The following is a 22,367-nucleotide window of genomic DNA, read 5'->3' as shown; positions in this document are numbered from 1 at the left end:
AAATTCATCAATTTCTAGGCCTCGCTGGCTACTATCGCAGGTTCATTCAGAACTTCTCCCGCATAGCGAAACCTCTTACAACACTAACCCAGAAGGGTGTGGCCTTTGACTGCGGAGAGAAGCAGGAAAGAGCGTTCCAAACGCTCAAACGAGCCTTGTGCACCGCACCAATACTATCCCATCGCAAAGGAATAGAAGACTTCGTAGTCTATTGCGATGCATCGAATCAAGGGCTCGGATGTGTTCTAATGCAACAGGGTAAGGTCATCGCCTATGCCTCGAGACAGCTAAAGACACATGAAGTCAACTACACAACCCACAATCTTGAACTAGGAGCAGTTGTGTTTGCTCTGAAGATCTGGAGACATTACTTGTACGGAACAAAGACCACTATCTTTACAGACCACAAGAGCTTACAACACATCTTCAACCAAAAGGAACTCAACATGAGACAATGACGGTGGGTCGAGCTACTCAGTAATTATGAATGCGAAAGTCGTTATCATCCGGGTAAAGCCAACGTAGTAGCTGACGCCCTAAGTCGGAAGGAATATTCTGGTCGTAGAGTCAAATCATTGACTATGACTATCCATTCACACTTGTCCACCCAAATTAAGACAGCTTAGCTTGATGCTTTGAAGCCCGAAAATGTGGCGGGTGAATCCCTCAGAGGGATGGATAAAAACTTGGAGGTTAAGGGTGACGGAGCTTACTATTTCATGGACCGAATCTGGACCCTAAACCTAGATGATGTGACAACCCGAAATTTCCATTCTGTACGAACTTTATCAGGTCAATGGAAGTTATAACAGTCACAGTAAATTTTCAGACTTTTCTGTATAAGTTTGAGTATTTTGGGATTTACACTTACGGAGATATCAGGAGAGTGGATGTACTAGGGTTTTGTGCAACACTGTTATTCCAAAACTCTATTACATTAGAGTTCATTACGGGAATACAATATTTTCTGCCAAAAATCTCAGTACTATATATAGAATTTTGAGCCATATTCATTCATTATTGACAATTCCAACTAGAGAAAAGCCATTTCTCTCTCCGGATCTTCGGGTTTTCATCCCAACTCGTGAGTGCCTTTCTCTAGTTTTATTATATGGCTTATAACATGTTTAATAACATAGATTACATAGCAAAACTGCAAGATTCGGGAGTTTACCGCCCAAGAACATCTTGGGGAGTAAACTCTTATATAAGGCTTATATGATGCCTAGTCCATTCCACTTGTTAAATAACGAACTTAGGCTTGTATATAGGTGTATTTAAGACAAGAAAACATCAAAGAAAAACCAAAGTTTAGGTGTTCACAGCCCAAGAAGTTCTTGGACCGTGAACTCCAAAAACAAGGACCAAAGAGTGTTTTTAACACTCCTGAAGCTTTGGACAATTACCTTGATTTACTCCTAGTTATTTAAGGGACCTTAAAACATCATAAACCCCTCCCAAAGAGAGATTATGGCCATAATCTCTAAGGGAAAAGGCTCTTGGGCTGTAAACATGAAAGAAGGCCACAAATGTGTGCCTAAGGCCTTGATTAGCCTTAGATAAATGTATAGAACCTATACTACATGAGTTTGGAACTTGAAAGCACAAAAATATCCACTTCCATATGAGTTTACAACATTAAACTCAAAAGGAAATGGTCTTTGGGCCGAAAACTCCTAAAAAGAGTGTTATTCCAAAACTCTATTACATTAGAGTTCATTACGGGAATACAATATTTTCTACCAAAAATCTCAGGACTATATATAGAATTTTGAGCCATATTCATTCATTATATACAATTCCAACTAGAGAAAAGCCATTTCTCTCTCACGGATATTCGCGTTTTTATCCCAAATCGTGAGTACCCTTCTCTAGTTGTATTATATGGCTTATAACATGTTTAATAACATAGATTACATAGCAAAACTGCAAGATTCGGGAGTTTACCGCCCAAGAACATCTTGTGGAGTAAACTCTTATATAAGGCTTATATGATGCCTAGTCCATTCCACTTGTTAAATAACGAAATTAGGCTTGTATATAGGTGTATTTAAGACAAGAAAACATCAAATAAACACCAAAGTTTAGGTGTTCACGGCCCAAAAAGTTCTTGGACTGTGAACTCCAAAAACAAGGACCAAAGAGTGTTTTAAACACTCCTAAAGCTTTGGACAATTACCTAGATTTACTCCTAGTTATTTGAGGGACCTTAAAACATCATAAACCCCTCCCAAAGAGAGATTATGGTCCTAATCTATAAGGGAAAAGGCTCGTGGGACGTAAACATGAAAGAAGGCCACAAATGTGTGCCTAAGGCCTTGATTAGCCTTAGATAAATGTATAGAACCTATCCTACATGAGTTTGGGACTTGAAAGCACAAAAATATCCACTTCTATATGAGTTTACGGTAGTAAACTCAAAAGGAAATGGTCTTTGGGCCGAAAACTCCTAAAAAGAGTGTTTTGATGCCCTAAACCCTTCCAAGAATTAAACCACCAAGTCAAATTGCTTCTAGAAATCATTTAGGACTTCAAAACACAAAATGACACTAATTCTAGGAGTTCACGGCCGTAAACACAAGGGTTTACGACTGTAAACTCCTTGTGTGGGGTTATATGGAGAGAAAACTCAAGTATGAAGTCCCTTGGAACCCTAAACTCACTAGCCTTGTCCCACAACAACTTAGATGCAATCCTTAGGGCTTATAACACTTATATAAAGTGCTTATTATGTTCTAGGATGTCTTAACATTATCAATTAGTAGTTTAAGACTAATTGGATACATATATGTGGTATTATATGTTAACTAGGGTTATAAAGTGTGTTCAAGACTTCACTTGTCACCTAGCGATGCTACATCTTCAATTCATCCGTACCACTCACTACAGGTGAGTTCATACCCCTTAACCAATGATTTAAATGTTTTTAAATGCTTTATGGGGGGAGGGGATACAAGTTAAATACTTATAGTTATTACATCAATCACATGTGATTAATAACTAAAAAACCAGTGATTTCTTACCGTTCAAACTGTTTATCAAACCGTATTGTTTCAAACTGCTTTACAAAGTCTTTTACTTATCAAATACTTTTACTTAAACTCTTTTATACTTATTATCAATTGCATGTCTATGTATGCATACTTATATAAGAAATGTTTAAAAGGCTTAGGAAGGCCTTCCCGCCCTATTTCCTTTTCGCGCTTGAGATGTGGTCTGGTGGGATAATGGGTATCTGTCCGAAGGTCATTTAAATATTAATTATATATCATGTGTACATATATATTCATAAAGATCCTTCCAGTTCATTCAGTACCTGTGATTAGCAAGGGTGTACTTCCATGTTCATACGTACCAGTTACATCATTAGTAAGTTAGCATAGGGGTAGCACAGGAGAATATTAATACTATAACTAGAACAATTAAACATACAATGAGTCACTTCATTTATGAGTCCGTTCGAGTAGTACACACAGTACATTACTATACATGCTAGATAGAGAGAACATACATTACAGCTAGCACACACAAAACATTTCAGTATACAAGTTTGACAGAGAAAGATTACACTTTCAGTTAGCACGTTCATTACATATACATTTATGCAGTTATGTGAACCATTGAGCGGGTCATGGAACTTCCTGCCACGGCCGTTCTTGTATCCCGAATCTCCTTAATTTGAGAGCGTAAGAGTTTGTGTATAGATCTATACTGGATTGACTATCCTACACCTTGCTGCTCGCTGCAGTGGGACTTGCAAGTCTACGGGTGCTAAATGTCATTTCTTACAGCGTCTTACATCGTCGTTTTACTAGAGTCGGTAGCAGGATATAGGTCGATCACATGTTATTTGGAACACCTTTTTGTATTAAGGTAGTTAGTACCATGGTAGTGACTTATCACAAATACTACGGTACGATAATATTTTCCCATTACATTCAATTCGTGAATATTCACACGATGCACGGTAATGTAGTAACTATATTTTTGGTTAATGATAGTCGGAATTGGGAAACACACACTCTAACAAGAGACATACACACGAACACGAGATGCCTTGGTAGAAGGCTACAGTTAGTAGAAAACATAGGGTTTTCTAGGAGAGTTCAAACATTATACAAAACATTGTACAAAACATCTTACAGAAACAACTTTCAAACGTTTTCATACAAACTCAGACATTAATATACTTATGATCTCACCAGCATTAAGCTTATACTCGCTTTCAAAATAACTTGTATTCTCAGGTCACCACTAGACATGTATCGGTGCCAGGCTTTTGAGAAGATGGAGTTCGTTCAAGACTCATCTTTTATTTTGATATGTATATTTTGGGTGTCTATAACTTTGACAGAACACACATGTATGAAATTATATTATTAATGCAACAGATGATGTTGTTGCTTGTTTACTACTATTCATTGTTGTGATATTGTACATGACGTCCTCCGCCCTAGAATCCGCCATTTATGGTTTTGGGGTGTGACAGATTGGTATCAGAGCATTGTTTATAGTGAATTGAGTATATCAACCCAACAAAGATATACTAACTATAAATATATTGGGATTAAAATACTCTGACCAAGAGTTTATACTTTAAATACTAAAATATTTAATGAAGTATACAAGTCTGCATTCATACTAAAATCAGTGTCAATACAAAAGAATTACGATTGTTGAACAACGCAGGTGGACTTAGAGACATATAGTCAAAACTGGGAAGATATAGCATGATCAACTATATTATCCGAGGGTTGACTAGCATGTGCCTAAGTGTAGTTGTGTGGTTGAAACAAGTCTAAAATCTTACCAACAACCCTACAATGAGAACACTAGAACATAACATTAAACTTAAAATACTATAGGAGTATTTTACATTACTATTAGTTACTTATGTGCTAGATTCTTATACATCCCTTCTTGCATAGATTTAATGGTTAGATCCTACAATCCCGGAGAACCGTACTTTCCACCCAATGGAAATGATGGATGGCTTGAGGCAGAGTCCGATGATGAGCATCAAATCCCTTTGGATGATCAGCAAGCAGAAGGCTTCTCGGATGGATTTGACTTTGAGCCCGAAGTCAATAACCTACCTCAAGTAGGTCAAGCCCCGAATAACAACCCCCAACCCGTATTTCAAGGACCCACACCTATGTGGGAAACAAACTTGAATACACGGAGCCATGAATAGGGTCAACCCATTCCCTACAATGGGGACAAAAGTTTCTACAACCTCACTAATGGAGGTTCTGCTGACAGAGTCTTACCCATCATAGTTCGTAGGATTTCTCGGAACACAATACTGGGTCAATCATCTATAAATCAAATCTTGGAGATTGATGTCGCATTCTCCAACTAGAGTCTGCTCATGATAGGACTCTGGTCCACAATGTAGCTCTTTAGAGGGAACTCACTGAAGTACAAGCTGAAGTCAGAGAACTTCGTGCTCAGCAAGCAAGGACTGATAGGCGTATGAGGGACCTAGAACACCTTTTTTTAGGATCAAGGACTCACTCTGGCAGTTCTCGTCGCCGATAGATCCTTATCAACTTCTCTTTTTGGATATAACCTAGTGTGTAAAACTCTGGTCTATTTTCCTATCTTGTAAATCATAGACCTGTTAGCTCTTGGTTAGGTTGTAATTCTGTCAAAATTTTCCTATTTTGGTTGATGTAAGGCCTATTACTATAGGTCGTTTTTCCCGAACTCTTTACATCAGTAATACCAATAATATTGACAGGTAACTAATCATATGGGAATTATTATCCAAATATAATCATCTGTTAGTTTAGATCTTCATTCAATTGTATTGTTGGACTATGGGGAGTTAGTCCATGAGTCATTCTCATGAATTCTTCCATTGAATTCTTATAAATGCTTTCATCTTCATAAACTTATAGATCAAAGATGCCGCCTCACAGAAATCCAAGGAGAAACCCAAATAACGAAACACCACCTCCTCCACCTCCATAACCACCTACTCCTCAGTTCGACACGACAGCTCTAAATGCTGCCGTAGCTGCGGCTTTGGCTTTCGCCATGGCCCAATATGATTCATCTGGTTCCACTGGAAGAGGAACCCCTGTTGAGTCAGTTCAGGTTGCAGCTCCTGTGCGCTCGAGAGAGTGCTCCTATAAGGACTTCACGAACTGCAAACCATTATCCTTCAATGGGACTAGCGGAGTCATTGCCCTATCGCAATGGTTCGAGAAAATCGAATCGGTTTTCGAAATATGCTCTTGTTCCGAGGATAGCAAGGTGAAGTACGCTGCTTGCACCTTCGAAACTAAAGCCCTAACATGGTGGAATAGCCATGTAAAGTCACTATCTCTAATAGTCGCAAATGATATGGGCTGGGGATCTTTAAAAGACCTCATGATTGAGGAATACTGCCCAAGGGGCGAGATCCAAAAGCTGGAGGAAGAACTGTGGGGCCTAACCATGAAGGGCTCCAACGTAGTCGCCTACACCGCTAGATTCTGTGAACTGGTGCCCCCATACCAGGGAAATGTTTTGGCGTCACACCCCACTACATTTGATAGTGCTAAGCGATTGGCACAGCGGCTCATAGACCATGGTGTTTGTACCACGGCCACAACAACTACCCTGGCCATCTCAAAACCTGCAAGAACCGCTGATTCCAAGCGGAAGTTTTGGGATGACAAGAAGAAGGCAAATGCTGCTAAGAAGAGGCAGTTCGTGACAGTACATGCTGCGATAACACCTGCCGCTGCTGTTCTAATAAAGCAATATGCTGGAAGTTTGCCTAAGTGCAACAAGTGAAACTTCCATCACGACGGCGCCTGCCGGGTGATGTGGTGTCTGAACTGCAACGGGAAGGGGCACACAGCCCGTTTCTGTAAAGCTCCGGTGAGACCAATCAACCAAGCCCCTGGTGCTGGAGTGGGCCAAACTTGCTACGGATGTGGCGAGGTAGGCCACTTCAAGAGGAACTGCCCAAAGGCAGGGTTTACCAGTGGAGCGGCAAGAGTTCTGGCTATAGGCCATGAGGAAGCGGTTGCCGACCCCACAGTGGTCACTAGTATGTTCCTCCTCGATAACTCTAATGCATGCATTCTATTTGATAGTGGAGCGGAGAGGAGTTTCGTGAACCATAAATTTTCTCACTTACTTAGGCAAAAATCACGAGCACTTAATGAACCGTTGACTGTGGAAATGGCTAATGGAAAGATAGAGAGTACTAGCAATATATTCATAGGGTGTACCCTAACTTTAGATAACCATTCATTTTCTATCGATCTTATGCCGGTCTCAACTAAAAGTTTCGACGTCATTATCGGCATGGATTGGCTGAGTCTTCATCGTGCCAATATCATGTGTTACGAAAAGGTTGTTCACCTTAATCTGCTGTCTGGCGAAACCTTAGTAGTTTATGGCGACAAACCCGGCACGAACCTTCGTATCATCTCGAGCATCCAAGCTCATAAATTCTTATGAAAGGAATGTACAGCATTCCTTGCTCACGTGGTCAATGTGAGCCAAGAAATGAAAGGCGTCCAACACATTCCAGTAGTACGCGACTTTCCCGACATCTTCCCAGAAGAACTCCCAGGATTACCTCCGCGACGTCAAGTGGAGTTTCGAATCGACATAGTTCCAGGAGCTACCCCAGTAGCCGAATCGCGCTATCGTCTAGCACATACAGAGATGCAAGAACTGTCCGTTCAACTTAACGAACTGCTCAACAAGGGCTTTATAAGACCAATCTTCTCACCTTGGGGAGCTCCAGTCTTGTTCGTCAAGAAGAAAGACGGATCGTTTCGCATGTGCATCGACTACAGGGAGCTTAACAAGCTGACGGTCAAAAATCATTATCCTTTACCTCGGATTGACGATTTGTTTGACCAACTGCAAGGGGAGAGCTTCTTTTCAAAAATTGACTTAAGATCCGAATATCACCAATTACGAGTACTAGGGGAGGATGTTCCGATGACAGCCTTCCGAACTCGTTATGGGCACTACGAATTCTTAGTGATGCCATTCGGATTAACAAATGCGCCCGCAATATTCATGGACTTAATGAATCGGGTGTGTCGTCCTTACTTGGATCAGTTCGTCATCGTTTTCATTGATGAAATACTTATCTACTCTCGTAGTAAGGAGGAGCATAGTCAACATCTGCGACAAGTCCTCAAAACTTTACGGTCGGAGAAGCTCTACGCGAAGTTCTCGAAATGCGAATTTTGGATTCGACGAGTCGAATTCTTAGGGAACGTGGTTAGCGAAGAGGGAATACACGTGGACCATTCCAAAATCAAGGCCATTGAGAACTGGTCAGCACCGAAGACGCCTACGAAAATTCATCAATTTCTAGGCCTCGCTGGCTACTATCGTAGGTTCATTCAGAACTTCTCCCGCATAGCGAAACCTCTTACAACACTTACCCAGAAGGGTGTGGCCTTTGATTGGGGAGAGAAGCAGGAAAGAGCATTCCAAACGCTCAAACGAGTTTTGTGCACCGCACCAATACTATCCCTTCCCGAAGGAATAAAAAGACTTCGTAGTCTATTGCGATGCATCGAATCAAGGGCTCGGATGTGTTCTGATGCAATGGGGTAAGGTCATCGTCTATGCCTCGAGATAGCTAAAGACACATGAAGTCAACTACACAACCCACTATCTTGAACTAGGAGCAGTTGTGTTTGCTCTGAAGATCTGGAGTCATTACTTGTACAGAATGAAGAGCACTATCTTTACAGACCGCAAGAGCTTACAACACATCTTCGACCAGAAGGAGCTCAACATGAGACAACGACGGTGGGTCGAGCTAGTCAGTGATTACGAATGCGAAATTCGTTATCATCCGGGTAAAGCCAATGTAGTAGCTGACGACCTGAGTCGGAAGGAATATTCTGGTCGTAGAGTCAAATCATTGACTATGACTATCCATTCACACTTGTCCACCCAAATTAAGGCAGCTCAGCTTGACGCTTTGAAGCCCAAAAATGTGGCGGGTAAATCCCTATAAGGGATGGATAAGAACTTGGAAGTTAAGGGTGATGGAGCTTACTATTTCATGGACCGGATCTGGACCCCGAACCTAGGTGGTTTCAGAAACATAGTCATGAACGAGGCGCACAACACTCGTTATTCCGTACACCCAGGATCAGATAGGATGTATATGGACCTCAAAAAGTTATATTGGTGGCCTAACATGAAAGCAGAGATTGCTACCTTCGTGAGTCAATGCCTTACTTGCGCAAAGGTCAAGGTCGAATACCAGAAACCCTCCGGTCTTTTACAACAGCTGGAGATACCAGAATAGAAGTGGGAGCGGATAACTATGGATTTCATAACCAAGTGACCCAAGACGACGAGTGGACTTGATTCCATATGGGTCATCATCGATAGACTGACCAAGTCTGCACACTTCCTACTGATCAAAGAAACAGACTAGATGGAGAAGCTTACAAGGACTTACATTAAGGAGATTGTAAGACTGCACGGTGTTCCTTTATCCATTATCTTGGACAGAGATAGTAGATTCACTTCGAGGTTCTGGCAGTCATTACAAAGTTCCTTTGGAACTAGGTTGGACATGAGTAAAGCCTACCATCCGCAGACTGACAGGCAAAGTGATACTCATTTACCCTTGTCGAATTTTCCTATAACAACAGTTATCACACGAGCATAAAGGTTTCTCCATTCGAAGCCGTCTATGGCCGAAAGTGCAGATCCCCTCTATGCTGGGCTGAGGTGGGTGATACCCAGTTAGCTAAGGGACGAGTTCCTGAAAGCAATCTCATAGGTCCGGAAATCATACGGGAAATGACGGCGAAGATCGTTCAGATCCGTGAACGATTGAAAGCCTCCAGAGACCGACAAAAAAGCTACACTGATAAACGTAGGAAACCGTTGGAATTCTAGGTGGGCGACTGCGTTCTATTGAAGGTTTCACCCTGGAACGGCTTGATACGCTTTGGAAAGCGTGGAAAGCTAAATCCAAGGTACATTGGGCCTTTTGAGATTCTCGCAAGAATTGGCCCTGTAGCTTACAAACTTAACTTGCCACGCTAACTCAGTAATGTACATCCTACCTTCCACGTCTCGAACTTGAAAAAGTGTTTGTTCGATGAGACTCTTGTTATTTCACTCGACGAGATCGAGATCAGCGAGGGCCTTAACTTCGTGGAGGAACCAGAAGAAATCATGGACCGAGAGGTCAAGCAAACAAAACAAAGCCGTATCCTGATAGTGAAGGTGCGCTGGAACGCCAAACAAGGACCTGAATTCACTTGGGAACGAGAGGATCAGATAAAGCTAAAATATCCTCATCTTTTAGTTTAGTTATTGTAACTTCTTATTTGCTTAAATTCTAATTTCGGGACGAAATTCCTTCTAACGGGGGGATGATGTGACAACCTGAAATTTCCATTATGTACGAACTTTATCAGTTCAATGGAAGTTATAACAGTCACAGTAAATTTTCAGACTTTTCTGTATAAGTTTGAGTATTTCGGGATTTACACTTAAGGAGATATCAGGAGAGTGGATGCATAGGGTTTTATGCAACACTGTTATTCCAAAACTCTATTACATTAGAGTTCATTACGGGAATACAATATTTTCTACCAAAAATCTCAGGACTATATATAGAATTTTGAGCCATATTCATTCATTATATACAATTCCAACTAGAGAAAAGCCATTTCTCTCTCACGGATATTCGCGTTTTTATCCCAAATCGTGAGTACCCTTCTCTAGTTGTATTATATGGCTTATAACATGTTTAATAACATAGATTACATAGCAAAACTGCAAGATTCGGGAGTTTACCGCCCAAGAACATCTTGTGGAGTAAACTCTTATATAAGGCTTATATGATGCCTAGTCCATTCCACTTGTTAAATAACGAAATTAGGCTTGTATATAGGTGTATTTAAGACAAGAAAACATCAAATAAACACTAAAGTTTAGGTGTTCACGGCCCAAAAAGTTCTTGGACTGTGAACTCCAAAAACAAGGACCAAAGAGTGTTTTAAACACTCCTAAAGCTTTGGACAATTACCTAGATTTACTCCTAGTTATTTGAGGGACCTTAAAACATCATAAACCCCTCCCAAAGAGAGATTATGGTCCTAATCTATAAGGGAAAAGGCTCGTGGGACGTAAACATGAAAGAAGGCCACAAATGTGTGCCTAAGGCCTTGATTAGCCTTAGATAAATGTATAGAACCTATCCTACATGAGTTTGGGACTTGAAAGCACAAAAATATCCACTTCTATATGAGTTTACGGTAGTAAACTCAAAAGGAAATGGTCTTTGGGCCGAAAACTCCTAAAAAGAGTGTTTTGATGCCCTAAACCCTTCCAAGAATTAAACCACCAAGTCAAATTGCTTCTAGAAATCATTTAGGACTTCAAAACACAAAATGACACTAATTCTAAGAGTTCACGGCCATAAACACAAGGGTTTACGACCGTATGCTATGCTATCACCTTTTCGTGCTCTTTCAATTGTCAAGATGCGTATGCTATCACCTTTTCTCTTTGGGTCAGAACACAACCCAACCCGACTCCAGATGCATCACTATAAACTGCGAAATCTTCGACTCCATCGGGTAGAGAAAGTATCGGTGCTTCACATAACTTCTTTTTTAGCTTCTCGAACGCCTCATCGTGTTCCTCACTCCATGTATACGTAGCTCCTTTATGGGTCAAAGCTGTTAATGGAGCAGCTATCGAAGAAAAGCCTTGGATAAATCGTCGGTAATATCCGGCTAATCCTAGAAAGCTTCGAATCTCCGTGGGACTCTTCGGACGTTCCCACTTCATTACAGCCTCGATCTTGGCGAGGTCAACCATTATTCCCTCCTGGTTAACAACATGACCCAAGAATTGGACTTCCCGTATCCAAAAGTTGCATTTGGAGAACTTTGCAAAAAGCTTCTCCTTCTTTAACACCTCCAACACTTCTCGTAGATGCTTGCCATGCTCCTCCTGGCTTTTCGAGTAAATGAGAATGTCGTCGATGAACACTATCACAGATAATCGAGGAATGGTTTACAAACCCTATTCATCAAATCCATGAATGCTGCAGGAGCATTGGTTAGTCCGAATGACATAACCAAGAACTCGTAGTGTCCATATCTTGTTCTGAATGCAGTCTTCTCAATATCCTGCTCTCTCACCTTCAACTGATGATATCCTGACCTAAGATCGATCTTTGAGAAGTAGCTCGAACCTTGCAGCTGATCGAATAGATCATCAATCCTCGGCAATGGATACTTGTTCTTCACCGTTGCCTTATTCAACTCTCGGTAGTCTATGCACATCCTCATGCTTCCGTCCTTCTTCTTCACGAATAACACCGGAGCTCCCCAGGGTGATGAACTAGGTCGAATGAAACCGCTGTCCAACAGCTCCTGAAGTTGCGTCATGAGCTCCTTCATCTCCGTCGGTGCTAATCGGTAAGGTGCCTTTGCTATCGGTGTTGTTCCTGGTAATAAGTCTATACGAAATTCTACGTGCCTATCAGGTGGTAATCCGGGAAGATCTTCGGGAAAGACTTCCGGATAATCGCACACAACCAGTATATTCTGCACCTCTTTCTTTTCTTTCTTAGCATCGATTACGAATGCCAAGTACGATGCACATCCCTTGGACAAACATTTCTTGGCTTTCATCAAGGAGATGATTCCAGAACTCACTCTGCGTTTGTCCCCGTACACCATAAATGATTCCTTTCCGGGTGGGTTTATCCTAACTATCTTCTTTCGGCATAATATCTCAGCATCGTTGGCGCTAAGCCAATCCATACCCAAAACGATGTCGAAACCGTTTAACTCTATGGGTAATAGTTCCTCCTGGAATTTGTTTCCGTTTAGGTCAATGACGATGTTCCTAATACGATTACTAACAGGTACGAATTTGCCACTGGCAACTTCTACAATTAGGGCGTTATCAAGTTTTTCTACAGGTAATGCTAATTTCGCACTAAATTTATGCGACACAAAGGAGTAGTTGGCTCCGGAATCAAACAGTATATTTGCAGGCAAACCATTTACAAGAAAGGTACCTGAAGCGACGTCTGCTGCCTCCTTTGCAGCCTCGAGCGTCATCTGGACGGCTCTCGCCTTCGGCTTTGGTGGTATGTTGGGTCTTCCTGCCTCCTTCTTCTTCGGGCAGTCCTTCAAAATGTGCCCTTCTTCATTACACCCATAACAGGCCTTCTGGTTAAGGGTGCATTCATTAGCATAGTGCCCAGGCTTTCCGCATTTGTAACAAGTGACCCCTCCATCACACTTCCCAAAGTGCTTCTTCTTGCACTTGTCACACCACTTTGCTTCTGATCCTCCTCCTCTCGAACCAGGTTTCGAGAATCTACTCTTCTTGTTGGACTTCGAGGATCCATCGAACTTCCGTTTCTCACCGACCTCAGCCCTTTCCAGACCTCTTTCCTTTTGTTGGGTCTCCACATTCTTAGCTGCTCGAACAGCTGATTTCAGAGTGGTTGCCATCTTGACTGTTGGGCCAAAGTCAGCCGGCAGTCCGTTTGCGAATTTCTCAATTTTAGAAAGTTCGGTTGGCACTAGGTATGGAAACAACTTCATCTTTTCCGTAAATGCAGCAGCATAGTCATTGATGCTCATTCTCCCCTTCTTCAAATTTTGGAACTCATTGTTCAGATCAATTAGGTCTATCTCTGAACAGTACTGCGCCTTTAGTTGTTCCAAGAACTCATCCCATGACATTTTCAGGGCTTCTCCTCGTGGCATCGTATCTGCCAATAGCTTCCACCAACTCAAGACACCAGTTTTCAATTGTCTTACAGCGAAGACAGTCTTCTGCTTTTCGTTGCAGTCGCAGCTCTCAAACACCATCTCCATCTCGGAGATCCAGTCCATAATCTCAACAGGCTTTGGGCTTCCTGAGAGACTTGGTGGTTTTGCACCCAAGAAATTTTTGTACATCCGCCCATCCTTGTTGTTTCTCCCTTCTGGGCCATCCCTTTGTTCACCTTGAGTCCCTATTTGACTCACTTGACAACTATAGTTCCCTTCCTCAGATGGCTCGGGAACTGGCTCCGTTGGTTCAACATGTATGGTAGGTTCGTCCCTATTCTCGCGGAGCATCCGTCTCATTTCTTCCCTTTGTTCAGCTAGCATAGCCTGAATCATGGCTTGAACTCCAGCCATGGTAACTGGCTCAGGTGCAACTTCTTCAACAATATGTATTTGCTGAACTACTGGGGGTTGGTTCCTACCTCCATTTGCGTTCACGTTTCCACTACGGGTCCTTACCATCTTGATCTATACACCGAATAAGGTGAATTTAGATCTTTATTTAGGAGAGACGTTTTAAATCATCCTTATCACTCCGAAACGTTTACATGCTAGTTCTAATATCGTAGTCGTACGTTTAGAATCCTAAACACATAAGGTTTCCAGATCCGGTCGGCAACAGACCATAGATCCGAACAAAATAACAGCATATCATGCATAAAGCATTTAGCACATAAAAGCACTCTAGGCACAATTCCTAAAATAAGCTAGTGCTCACACCTCACAATCATCGCTTAGCATTCTAAGTTTAAGTCTAGAAATCCTACAAATTCCTAGTTCGCTTAAACTAATGCTCTGATACCAACTGTGACATCCCAAAATCACGGCCAGAAAAGACCGGTTTTGTTTATACTTTATTTCAAAATTAGAGTTATCTTTTAATAAAAGGGTTGCGGAATTGTCCCAAAACAATAATATGATAAAGATTTATCAAAAGCATTTCCATAGAAATGTATTTCATTAAAAGACTCGGGATGTCATGTTCGTACAGATCAAAAGTATAAACAGTACAATATAAGCCTTACTACATTATTTCATATCTACAGGCCTATATCCGTAATCCCTCGTCCAAAACATCACACCTATGCTCATGCGCCACTACCTGTAATGCATAAAACTGAGTGGGTCAGGCTTGGGAGCCTGGTGAGCACATAGGGTTTTCAACCCACAATAAGTAAGTTTATTAATTTCATCAATCAAGAATAACCCGATTACCCGTTCCCGTTATCCTCACTTTACGTCCCTAAACACCTATCATAAGGGACCTAGCCTAAGGATCATCATCGGGACGAACACTACTGCTAAGGGGATTCCTCAGCAATAAATGTCCTAATAGGCAACCATGTGGGGGATGGAGTACACCGGTGAACACATCGTTCACAACACCTACAGGTTGCGAGCCTGCTAGTGTTCCACTGGACTGTCTAGAAGAGTCCGTGGTCGTCATCTATACTCCGCTAGATGACTGGATCAACAACAACAACATCGAGGCCTCTCATCATTTTATCACACATCACCTATTACATCTACCCATGTTTTACCCCAACATTTTCGTAGATATAAAATACATATACAGTTTAAATCATTAAAAACATGTATAACAACGTTCATCTAACGTAGATAGCAAGTATTCAGATAATATGCACACATAGCACGTAATTTATATAAAATACTTCATATCTATGTGTAAGCTGAAAGTAACTATGCACTCACCGGAAAAGGTGGTGATTCCAAACTCAGACAGCGTTTCGCTTCTTAAAAAGAATTTTTTCTTCGACGAAACCTAGTATTATTACCACTAGAGTTTAGTTTATTATTCGTCGAGACTAATTGATAGTCTAGCTATTATTATTATTATTATATAAGCGTCAAAAAAAATACTTATATAACCCATAATAATAGCCCAAGTATTTATTATAAGTTCCTAATAACGTTACTATAATTAAATAAAAGTTATATTAAAAATAGCGTAGGCGTAGCTCACTTACAGCGGGTTTTATAGAAAACCGGGATTTGCTTGGAGCAGCGTTCCCGAGCCGAAAAGCTCTTCTTCTCAGAGCCTTCGAGCACTCCGGGGCTTCCGCCTCGTGCTAGGGAGGTTCCCTAGGCTTTTCGGGGGATTTCGGGGCTAGAGAGAGGTTCTAGAGAGAGAGAGAGAGTAAAGAGAAGAAAGAATGGGAAAGGTGTGAAGAAAATGAGGGTGGGAGAGGTGGTATTTATAGGGTGAAATGTGGCTGAACTTGGTGCCACATGTCACCATCTGGTGGCAAGCCTTGGGGAGAAAGCAATGGCCAAGATTGTGCCACATCACCCATTTTCGCACAGCACACTTCCGATTTCTAAAATCCGTAACTTTCACATACGACCTTCGTTTTTGACGTTCTTTATATCCATGCGTAGGTAATAATAAGATCTACAACTTTCATTTTGACACCGTCAGCTAATTCTCGACCGATCTTAAATTTAACAGTACAAGGAGATTATACTGTTAAACGTCTGCGTAAAATTAATAACTTCTACATACGGACTCTGTTTTTGTCTGTCTTTTTACCATTGATTTCCTATTAATGAGATCTTCAACTCTCATTTACGTTGCGTAAGCCAAAAACCGCTCGAACTAAAATTCGAGTTTCAGGCCGTGCACTGCTAAGCCGAATCTTAGAAAAATCATAACTTCTTCATACGAAGTCAGATTTGGGCGTTCTTTTTATCGATGTTCTTAGTTTAACATATTATACGACTTTTGTTTAGATTTCTAAGGCTAAAAAGTCATCTATCGTAAATTCACTATTTACGTCTCCCGGTGTCGTGCCGGTTTTGCCGTAAAACTTCGGCGGGCCATAACTTCTTCGTTATAGCTCGGATTTCGGTGTTCTTTATATGTACGGAAACCTTGAGACATATTCTATAACTTTATGTAGAGATATCAAGATTATCTCACACTTTAATTTTGACGCTCATTTTATTCTTTATTAATTATACATTTATAATTAAACAATAAACACACAAACACACATAATTCACATAATACTCAAATATTTCATATTTATTACTTCAAAAAGAGTTACAATAGTTGACCTAGACTATTACTTGACAAAAATGCTTAGCCCTGAAACCCGGGCGTTACAATTCTCTCCCCCTTAGGATGATTCCGTCCCGGAATCATGCATCAGCAAACTGATGTGGATAGCGACTCATCATGTCATCCTCTGTTTCCCAAGTGAGATTCGGCCCATTCGAATGTTTCCATCGGACTAGCACTAAGTCGACCATCTTGCGTCGTAACTTTTTAGTCTTACGGTCAACAATTTCCTCGGGCTCTTCGATCAGCCTTTTATTCTCATCCATCCTTAACTATGAGATTGGAATTATGTCGGGAACATCTCCCATGAATTTCCTCAAATAACACACATGGAAGGTGTTATGAATACCATTGAGTTCTTCGGGCAATTCCAGCTTGTAAGCTTGGTTCCCAATCTTCTGAAGAACTTTGAACGGTCCAATAAACCTTGGACTCAACTTTCCTCGTTTCCCAAATCGTATAAGTCCCTTCCACGGTGAGACTTTAAGCAAAACGGAATCCCCAACTTCGAAGGTTATCGTTCGTCTTTTCTTGTCGGCATAGCTCTTCTGACGATCCTGAGCTGCTAACATTCTTTCCCTAATCACCTTCAATTTCTCAGCAGTCTCATGGACTATCTCGGGGCCCATAAACTGCTTCTCTCCGGCTTCGAGCCAACAAGACGGCGTACGACACTTCTGTCTATACAAGGCTTGATAAGGTTCCATCTTGATGCTCGAGTGAAAACTATTGTTGTAGGAAAATTCTACTAGAGGTAAGTGCTCGTCCCAATTCCCTTGGAATTCGAGGGTACATGCTCTCAGCATATCTTCCAACGTCTGAATCGTTCTTTCGCTCTGACCATCAGTTTGCGGATGGTAAGCAGTACTCAAACACAACTTTGTACCCAACTCCTCTTGTAGACTCCTCCAAAACCTCGACGTGAAACGACTATCACGATCTGACACAATCGTAAGAGGGACACCGTGAAGTCTTACAATTTCCTTCACGTAAGCATTTGTGAGCTTATCCATAGACCACTTCTCGTTGGCTGCTATGAAGTGTGCACTCTTGGTGAAACGATCCACGACTACCCAAATCATGTCGTGTCCGTTCTTCGTTCTGGGCAGTTTAGTCACAAAATCCATGGTGATGTCTTCCCATTTACCCATGGGTACAGGTAAAGGTTCTAAACTCCCATACGGTTTCTAATGTTGTGCCTTAACCCTCGCACATGTTACGCACTCAACCACATACTTCGCAACATCGAGCTTCATCGTCGGCCACCAGTAGTAGGGTTTTAGGTCCCTATACATTTTAGTGCTACCGGGATGAATCGAGTACATGGTCTTGTGTGCTTCTTCCATTAGAAGATCTCTTATTCCTCCCATCTTAGGTACCCAAATTCGATCTTGGAATACCTTCAGTCCTCGACTGTTCGTACCGAACACTAACGTTTTTCCCAAACGTTCTTCCTTTCGGTCATCATTCTCTAAGGCTTCTTCTTGAGCTTTCCTGATACTTTCCACAATCGTCGAGATGACTTCAATTCTTAACGCTCTTGGCCTTTTTCTTTCAAGATTGACTTTCCGACTGAGAGCATCAGCAACAATATTTGCTTTACCTGGGTGGTAAAGTATCTCACAGTCGTAGTCCTTGAGAAGTTCTAGCCAACGTCGTTGCCTCATGTTCAACTCCTTCTGATTAAAGAGATACTGGAGACTCTTATGATCAGTGAAGAGCTTGCACTTCGTGCCGTAGAGGTAATGCCTCCATATCTTTAAGGCAAATACTACCGCTGCCAACTCCAGATCATGAGTGGGGTAGTTCTTTTCGTGCTCTTTCAATTGTTGAGATGCGTATGCTATCACCTTTTCTCTTTGGGTCAGAACACAACCCAACCCGACTCCAGATGCATCACTATAAACTGCGAAATCTTCGACTCCATCGGGTAGAGAAAGTATCGGTGCTTCACATAACTTCTTTTTTAGCTTCTCGAATGCCTCATCGTGTTTCTCACTCCATGTATACGTAGCTCCTTTATGGGTCAAAGCTGTTAATGGAGCAGCTATCGAAGAAAAGCCTTGGATAAATCGTCGGTAATATCCGGCTAATCCTAGAAAGCTTCGAATCTCCGTGGGACTCTTCGGACGTTCCCACTTCATTACAGCCTCGATCTTGGCGGGGTCAACCATTATTCCCTCCTGGTTAACAACATGACCCAAGAATTGGACTTTCCGTATCCAAAAGTCGCATTTGGAGAACTTTGCAAAAAGCTTCTCCTTCTTTAACACCTCCAACACTTCTCGTAGATGCTTGCCATGCTCCTCCTGGCTTTTCGAGTAAATGAGAATGTCGTCGATGAACACTATCACAGATTTATCGAGGAATGGTTTACAAACCCTATTCATCAAATCCATGAATGCTGCGGGAGCATTGGTTAGTCCGAATGACATAACCAAGAACTCGTAGTGTCCATATCTTGTTCTGAATGCAGTCTTCTCAATATCCTGCTCTCTCACCTTCAACTGATGATATCCTGACCTAAGATCGATCTTTGAGAAGTAGCTCGAACCTTGCAGCTGATCAAATAGATCATCAATCCTCGGCAATGGATACTTGTTCTTCACCGTTGCCTTATTCAACTCTCGGTAGTCTATGCACATCCTCATGCTTCCGTCCTTCTTCTTCACGAATAACACCGGAGCTCCCCAGGGTGATGAACTAGGTCGAATGAAACCGCTGTCCAACAGCTCCTGAAGTTGCGTCATGAGCTCCTTCATCTCCGTTGGTGCTAATCGGTAAGGTGCCTTTGCTATCGGTGTTGTTCCTGGTAATAAGTCTATACGAAATTCCACTTGCCTATCAGGTGGTAATCCGGGAAGATCTTCGGGAAAGACTTTCGGATAATCGCACACAACCAGTATATTCTGCACCTCTTTCTTTTCTTTCTTAGCATCGATTACGAATGCCAAGTACGATGCACATCCCTTGGACAAACATTTCTTGGCTTTCATCAAGGAGATGATTCCAGAACTCACTCTGCGTTTGTCCCCGTACACCATAAATGATTCCTTTCCGGGTGGGTTTATCCTAACTATCTTCTTTCGGCATAATATCTCGGCATCGTTGGCGCTAAGCCAATCCATACCCAAAACGATGTCGAAACCGTTTAACTCTGTGGGTAATAGTTCCTCCTGGAATTCGTTTCCGTTTAGGTCAATGACGATGTTCCTAATACGATTACTAACAGGTACGAATTTGCCACTGGCAACTTCTACAATTAGGGCGTTATCAAGTTTTTCTACAGGTAATGCTAATTTCGCACTAAATTTATGCGACACAAAGGAGTAGTTGGCTCCGGAATCAAACAGTATATTTGCAGGCAAACCATTTACAAGAAAGGTACCTAAAGCGACGTCTGCTGCCTCCTTTGCAGCCTCGAGCGTCATCTGGAAGGCTCTCGCCTTCGTCTTTGGTGGTATGTTGGGTCTTCCTACCTCCTTCTTCTTCGGGCAGTCCTTCAAAATGTGCCCTTCTTCATTACACCCATAACAGGCCTTCTGGTTAAGGGTGCATTCATTGGCATAGTGCCCAGGCTTTCCGCATTTGTAACAAGTGACCCCTCCATCACACTTCCCAAAGTGCTTCTTCTTGCACTTGTCACACCACTTTGCTTCTGATCCTCCTCCTCTCGAACCAGGTTTCGAGAATCTACTCTTCTTGTTGGACTTCGAGGATCCATCGAACTTCCGTTTCTCACCGACCTCAGCCCTTTCCAGACCTCTTTCCTTTTGTTGGGTCTCCACATTCTTAGCTGCTCGAACAGCTGATTTCAGAGTGGTTGCCATCTTGACTGTTGGGCCAAAGTCAGCCGGCAGTCCGTTTGCGAATTTCTCAATTTTAGAAAGTTCGGTTGGCACTAGGTATGGAAACAAATTCATCTTTTCCGTAAATGCAGCAGCATAGTCATTGATGCTCATTCTCCCCTTCTTCAAATTTTGGAACTCATTGTTCAGATCAATCAGGTCTATCTCTGAACAGTACTGCGCCTTTAGTTGTTCCAAGAACTCATCCCATGACATTTTCAGGGCTTCTCCTCGTGGCATCGTATCTGCCAATAGCTTCCACCAACTCAAGACACCAGTTTTCAATTGTCTTACAGCGAAGACAGTCTTCTGCTTTTCGTTGCAGTCGCAGCTCTCAAACACCATCTCCATCTCGGAGATCCAGTCCATAATCTCAACAGGCTTTGGGCTTCCTGAGAGACTTGGTGGTTTTGCACCCAAGAAATTTTTGTACATCCGCCCATCCTTGTTGTTTCTCCCTTCTGGGCCATCCCTTTGTTCACCTTGAGTCCCTATTTGACTCACTTGACAACTATAGTTCCCTTCCTCAGATGGCTCGGGAACTGGCTCCGTTGGTTCAACATGTATGGTAGGTTCGTCCCTATTCTCGCGGAGCATCCGTCTCATTTCTTCCCTTTGTTCAGCTAGCATAGCCTGAATCATGGCTTGAACTCCAGCCATGGTAACTGGCTCAGGTGCAACTTCTTCAACAATATGTATTTGCTGAACTACTGGGGGTTGGTTCCTACCTCCATTTGCGTTCACGTTTCCACTACGGGTCCTTACCATCTTGATCTATACACCGAATAAGGTGAATTTAGATCTTTATTTAGGAGAGACGTTTTAAATCATCCTTATCACTCCGAAACGTTTACATGCTAGTTCTAATATCGTAGTCGTACGTTTAGAATCCTAAACACATAAGGTTTCCAGATCCGGTCGGCAACAGACCATAGATCCGAACAAAATAACAGCATATCATGCATAAAGCATTTAGCACATAAAAGCACTCTAGGCACAATTCCTAAAATAAGCTAGTGCTCACACCTCACAATCATCGCTTAGCATTCTAAGTTTAAGTCTAGAAATCCTACAAATTCCTAGTTCGCTTAAACTAATGCTCTGATACCAACTGTGACATCCCAAAATCACGGCCAGAAAAGACCGGTTTTGTTTATACTTTATTTCAAAATTAGAGTTATCTTTTAATAAAAGGGTTGCGGAATTGTCCCAAAACAATAATATGATAAAGATTTATCAAAAGCATTTCCATAGAAATGTATTTCATTAAAAGACTCGGGATGTCATGTTCGTACAGATCAAAAGTATAAACAGTACAATATAAGCCTTACTACATTATTTCATATCTACAGGCCTATATCCGTAATCCCTCGTCCAAAACATCACACCTATGCTCATGCGCCACTACCTGTAATGCATAAAACTGAGTGGGTCAGGCTTGGGAGCCTGGTGAGCACATAGGGTTTTCAACCCACAATAAGTAAGTTTATTAATTTCATCAATCAAGAATAACCCGATTACCCGTTCCCGTTATCCTCACTTTACGTCCCTAAACACCTATCATAAGGGACCTAGCCTAAGGATCATCATCGGGACGAACACTACTGCTAAGGGGATTCCTCAGCAATA

This window comes from Lactuca saligna, chromosome 5 (assembly GCF_052625555.1).
Source record: "Lactuca saligna cultivar CGN05327 chromosome 5, ASM5262555v1, whole genome shotgun sequence".
Classification (NCBI taxonomy): Eukaryota; Viridiplantae; Streptophyta; class Magnoliopsida; order Asterales; family Asteraceae; genus Lactuca; species Lactuca saligna.
This window is presented reverse-complemented; position numbering follows the sequence as displayed.